The 6,263-nt window shown below is 37.9% G+C and overlaps 1 pseudogene; it reads left to right on the top strand.

Annotated features, from left to right (window-relative positions):
• Positions 1-2,479: 2,479 nt before the first annotated feature.
• Positions 2,480-2,865, top strand: LOC133911197 (uncharacterized; annotated as a pseudogene).
• The last annotated feature ends 3,398 nt before the right edge of the window (positions 2,866-6,263 follow it).

The following is a 6,263-nucleotide window of genomic DNA, read 5'->3' as shown; positions in this document are numbered from 1 at the left end:
TTACTTGTCCGGCATGATGCTCACGTGAAAAGGTGAAAATTGGGTGGCTGAGAAACATCACAATACTTGTCCGGCATCGTGCTCACGTGCCTTGTACCCCCCATCCAGAAAAGAATGGTCGAGCTCATGCTCTCATAGTCTCATCGTTTTTTTTCCCTATGAATCAACCGGCAAGATGTTCTACTGCAATGAGGGGATGTTTGGTTTGTCACCAAATTTTCCCCGTCAAGCGAGTTTGGCATTACCAAACTTTGGTTACCAATTTGGCCACCTATGGTTTGACCAAAGCAAATGAAATAGCATCGGCAAAGAAGGAGAGAATCTTATCAAAGTTAGGTGGCAAACCAAATGCTAGCCAAATTTGATCAACGATACCAAATTTTGGTAAGACAAGTGTTGGCAAAGGTTGGTTGCAAACCAAACACACCCTTTGTGTCCAAGTGACTACCCTAACCAAAAGATAATGTCGAAGTAAGGGTGCGTTTGGTTGGAGTATGAAGTTGGATGGTATAGGAGCACCTATGTTTTTTTAATAAGATGATCCAATTTTTTATTGGGAAAATGCAAAACCACCCTAAAAATCACTTGATTTTGACTTTCCCTCTTAAAAGTTGTTTTGTTGCAAAAAAATCCAAAGATTTGGTTTTGTTGCAAAAACACTCCAAAAAATCAAAAACATTTAAAAAAAATCACAAAAAAATCTAAAAAAAACTAGAGACAATTCTAAGACCTTTTGTGACTTTTTTTTTTCAAAAATAATATCCTTTGCATCATATTTCATGGAGAGGAAGTTTGAAAAAAAGAAAAACGTGCAGCTCATTTATTAATTCGAGTTAAATGCATAGTTAATTATTTACTAATCCAAAAATCATGAAATTAATTTTTTTAGTCTTCTTACATGATCCTCTATCTTCTAAAAATATATGAAATCTTGAAATAGTTATTGTAACGTGCAAGATTGAGTAAATGTGTTGCAGATATATTAATTCATAACTAATCCATAACACCCCCAAAATTAGTGAAACCACTTTTATTAGTTTAATTAAACAATTATTTATGTAGAAAAAATAATGGTAGATATGACAGAGTTAAAATAACATGAGTTAATAAATGAGCTGCACATTTTTCTTTTTTTTTTCCAAACTTCCTCTCCATGAAATATGATGCAAAGGATATCATTCTTGAAAACAAAATTCACAAAAGGTTTTAGAATTATCTCTAGTTTTTGTTTAGAATTTTTTGTGATTTTTTTATTTTTTGAATTTTTGGGGGCGTTTTTTGTAACAAAACAACTTTTGGGGAGGGAAGTCAAAATCCAAGTGACTTTTAGGGGGGTTTTTGCATTTTTTTTCCTTTTTTGTTTGGTTAGGATAGATGAGATGAGCCAGTTTTTTTTATTGGTGAGATTATAGTGGATATGATGAACTAGCTTTCTATTTGGTTGGTAAGATTAGAGTGGATATGATGATTCATTCATATTTATATGCATTCTATAAGCATTTGGATAAATTTGTGCATGTTTGAATTTGTTTGAATTCAAATTAAATTAAAAAGAGAGTATCACATGAAATGATAAAAATACATATAAATAGAACATTACAAAAGAACTCACTTTTTCACTGAATAACCTAGGGTTGGAAACAATTTTATAAATTAGTACATCACATGAGAACAATATTAGTAATTTTTTATAATTTTAGGAATTTATTTGAGGCATTAAACATTGATATAAGTTATAAAAGTAGATTTGTTTGGAGAATTTTAATTAAATATTGGTTCAGGTTTTTTAAATATTGGCTTAGGGTTGCTAGTGAGATTTAGTTTATTTATGAAAACATTTAAAAATTTTGGACCATTATATATTCCTAGATAGATTCTTGTGTTAAATGGAAAACACTACACACACTAGCACGAACTAGAGCGAACAACACCAACTTGAATCGCTCCATCCAGCCGTTTTAGCCCGGATGGCTCCGACCAGCGTCTCAGAGAATATACTCTCATCTGGTCGCCCCATCCAATTTATCTATTCAATCAAACAGCAGGAAAAGTGAATGGCCATCTCTTGAATCGCTCCGTCTATCCAACCAAACAGCCCTAAAAGAATGGCGCTATCAACTGCCAGTTGCGTCATGTATCTGGCCGGCCAAAAACCAAAGAAAACGACTTGACTAACATTTATGTAATGGGCAGTGGATGGATGTATTTCCGCAACCCAAGATGCGATCACATCTTTTGGATGCTGCCCATGTCGAATAATCAGGACGCACGCAAGTCCCCAACGCAAAAAAAAAGAAGAAAAAACCCACGAGACTTGTGTAAGAACCAATGGGCTGGAAGCTGTGCACTGCTGGTCACGGCCCAGGTCGGAAATACCCGTCCGCCGCGAAGGCGCGAGGCATCCCTCTCGATCTCGAACTTTAGTCTCCAAAGCGCCAAGATGACCATCCTGACGCGACAGTGCACTGCACCGTGCGCCATGGTGTGGAGGAAGAAGGGCGGCGGTGAGACGCCCGGCCGCGGGGCCTGCGGCGTCAAAGAGGAGGACAAGGTCCCGAGGGGTCAGGTCCCGATGGTCGCCGGCTGCGGGAGGGAGGGAGAAGGCGAGCGCGTTCTGGTACGGTGCCGGTGACGGGCTGCTCGGCCGGCGAACCCTGCGTCGCGGAGCTGCTGAGCATGGCGGCGCAGCAGTTCCAGTACGGCCAGCCGGGCGTGCTGCAGGTCCCCTGCGATGCGGGACACTTCCGCCGGGTCGTCTACGGCGCCATGCAGAGATGCGGGATCAGCTCGGCGTGACCAAGCTGTGAGGAGGAGGACACGCCCCCGGTGCGCGCGGCGAGCTAGCTATACATCAACTTTAATTTGTACTGCATATAGATAGATGATTCGTTTGTTCTTTGATAGATCGATTGAATTCTTTGATGAATATATGTCCTTTCTTGGTTTTCAACTCCAGAACGAATACGCAGTGATTATCAAAGAAGCAAAGAGACTCTGTATCTCGTCGTCTACGTCTCGATTTCCTTTTTTGTTACAGGGAATGTAAGTTTTGTGCAGCTGCTGAGGAAGATGCCCGTATGTGGGTTGATTCTCCTCCAGCGTGTGTCATGAGTTGGGCGGCCAGCGATTTGTCTGTGTGAACGATAATTGCACATGATCATCCCAGTACTTGTCCTAACATCAAACACCACATCATAGTGGAAGCATGAATAGACTAATCCGAACTGGATGACGCCATTAGCTGTAGCTCCGTCGGGGAAGAGGCGTGGTATGGATCAGTTCTAGTAGCACTGTGTCGTGCAGATAGCCGGTGTAGAGAGTGTAGTCGTCGTCGTGGTCACCGGCGCTGAGGAGGGCTCGGTGTAGTCATGGCGACGGCAATCTTCGCTCCGTTGTGGCACACCGTGAGGATCAGGGTAGGTTATGGATATTAGGGTGAGTCTAAACCTCACATGAACCTTAATCACATAAGGTGCTGGGCTCTCTATTGGTTGGCCCTCGATCAAGGCGCGCAGGTGGGCATACCCCTTAGGAATCAGCTTTGGTTAGGATACATGATGAAATCGAGATCAATTCCAATATTCTTCCCATTGATCGTTAGACTGATATCATAAGCTCACTCTTAACAAAACAGCACACAACGACAACGTGTTACAACAGCTAATAAAAATGCAACCGAAACCTATGGTGCACTATTTTATCTCAAAATGAAAATTTGTTATGTTTAATAGGAGTTGGTTTGCTTTATGGTCTTCTTATCCAGCATCATAGGTTTTCTAATAATCCCAAGCTAGCAACATGATTATAAAAAATATTTGGTGGTTGATGATGTTGTAAGGGTGCACAAGCTTGACTTAGTACTTATGTACTTGACGCTAATAGTTTGATCATGGATTCTATCTTTCACAATATGATACTTAATGTTGATATGTTTGATAGCACCACTCGAATTGTTGTTACTCGTATAGAAAATTACGGGTTGGTTATCGTATTATATGATAATTGGTTTAAAATTGTTGTCTACCACTTTTAATTTCGGACAAAGTTCTTAAGCTATACAACCTATCTGATAGCCTTATAACATAATACAAACTCAGCTTGCATCACTAAAGATGTTGTAAAGGTCTGTTTGGAGATAGCTCCTTCAGCGAGGATAAAGATATAACTTTACATTGACTTCTTAGTATCCATACACTTCACAAAGTCTGCATCCAAATAACCTACAACTTCAAAATTATCGGATTTTCTAAATACGAGCATGTAATGTTTAATGCCTTTCAAATAACGGAAGACTCTCTTAACGACTTTTCAACGATATGGTCCTAGATTTGACTGATATCTGTCAAGCATCCTATTACAAAAGCTAAATCAGGGCACATATAGACTTGAGCATATATAATTCTTCTGACGGTTGAAGCATAAGGTATCGACTTAATCTGATCAACTTTAAATTGGTTCCTCGAGTATTGGAATATCTCAAACTTATCACCCTTAATAATAGGAGCAGACGAGACAAATCACTTATGCATATTGTATTTCTTTAGTACTCTATTAATGTATGTCTTTTGTGACATACCTAATACCCCCTTTAGTTGTAAATGTAGGTCGTTTTAGCCTCATCAACTATTCTCTAAATATAAGTCATTCTCGAACTTCTATGCATTTTTTCTCTTTTATTCCTGTTTTGCCCTTGTTTAATAAATGCTACCACTCTCATAAATGAATGAGTTATCTTTTTCAATGCAGAATAAATGAAGGGCAACAAGGTCATTTGGTCTACTTTCTTAATCCTCATGCACAAGTCTAAAACGACCTACATTTGTAATAGGAGGGAGTACTCCTTTGGATCTATCTCGGTGAATCTTAATGCCAAGAACATAAGAAACTTCACTGAGATCTTTCATATCAAAATTAGAGAAAAGAAATCTCTTTATCTCATACAATATATCCTTATCGTTGTTGGCCAATAAAATATCCACTAAAGAACTAAGATGGTGAACTAAGTAGGTTAGGGATATTAGGGTGAATCTAAACCTCACATGAACCTTAATCTCGTGAGGTGCCGGACTTCCCCTTTTTATATGTGTGCGCCGCGTAGAATGTGACTACAACCATATGTTGGTTGGCCCTCGATCAAGACACGCAGTTGGGCAAAAACATGATGAAGCTAAGATCAATTCCAACAGTTGGTGCCCCTAGTCTAATGGAATTATATATTTTGATAAAAAAATTCAAAAAAAAAACTCTAGAATGAATACGCAGCAGAACTGAGTGTCGTTGCACAAACGAGTTGAAACCAAATGTTTCAAAAGTTCTTACAACTATCGAATGCTTTCAGATGCTATATATGGTTCAAAGTGGCAATATGCATAAAACACGAGTTGGTTCATGTCTCACCCTCTTCCTCCACTCCCCTTCTGTCTAATAAAAACACTTAAAGTTCAGATAATTTACCCACTTTTGCCATCCACTCCTCTTCTAACTTTGCTTCTGCTCTGCTGCCCCATCTCTCCCTCACACCACACTGGCTTGGGCGGAATTTGTGACCGTGCCAAATCTCTCTCCCTCACACCACACCGTATTGGGAGCATGGTTCAAAAAATCGTCAAAAACCGCTCGATATTCGTGAAAACTGGTCAATTTGGTCCACACCGAATTCTGAATTTGACTGATTTCTAGTTTGAATTCAAAAAATTAAAAAATTAAAAAATCACAAAAAATCTAAAAATACTAGAGATAATTCTAAGACCTTATGTGAAAAAAGTTCAAGAATAATATTGTTTGCATCATATTTTATATGGAGGAAGTTTAAAAAATACTGAAATAGGTCGTATGAACATGATGATTTGGCCATCATATTAAGAAAACGTTTAAAATGCAAACACATATTTTTTGCATGTAGGATATATCTTAAGAAGATCTTTAAAATTTGTTTCACTTCATTTAGAGTTTTATTAATTTCTCCATGATTTTTACAAAGTTCACAAGTATAAAGTGAACATGTTAAGAAATAGCACTGTAATTAACTTTTTAATGTCTACAATTATTTTTTCTACATACATCATAGTATAAGTAAACTAATAAAAGTGGTTTACTAATTTTGGAGGTGTGATAGGTTAGTTATGAATTAATCTAGTTGCAATATATTTACACAATCCTGCATGTTACAATAACTATTTAATGAGTTCATGTATTTTTAAAAGACATAGAATCATGTAAGATGACTAAAAAAATGGTTTTATGATTTTTAGATTAGCAAAGAA

Source organism: Phragmites australis, chromosome 3 (assembly GCF_958298935.1).
Source record: "Phragmites australis chromosome 3, lpPhrAust1.1, whole genome shotgun sequence".
NCBI classification, from domain to species: domain Eukaryota; kingdom Viridiplantae; phylum Streptophyta; class Magnoliopsida; order Poales; family Poaceae; genus Phragmites; species Phragmites australis.
Note: the sequence above shows the minus strand (reverse complement) of the source record. Positions and strands in the feature narration are given on the sequence as shown.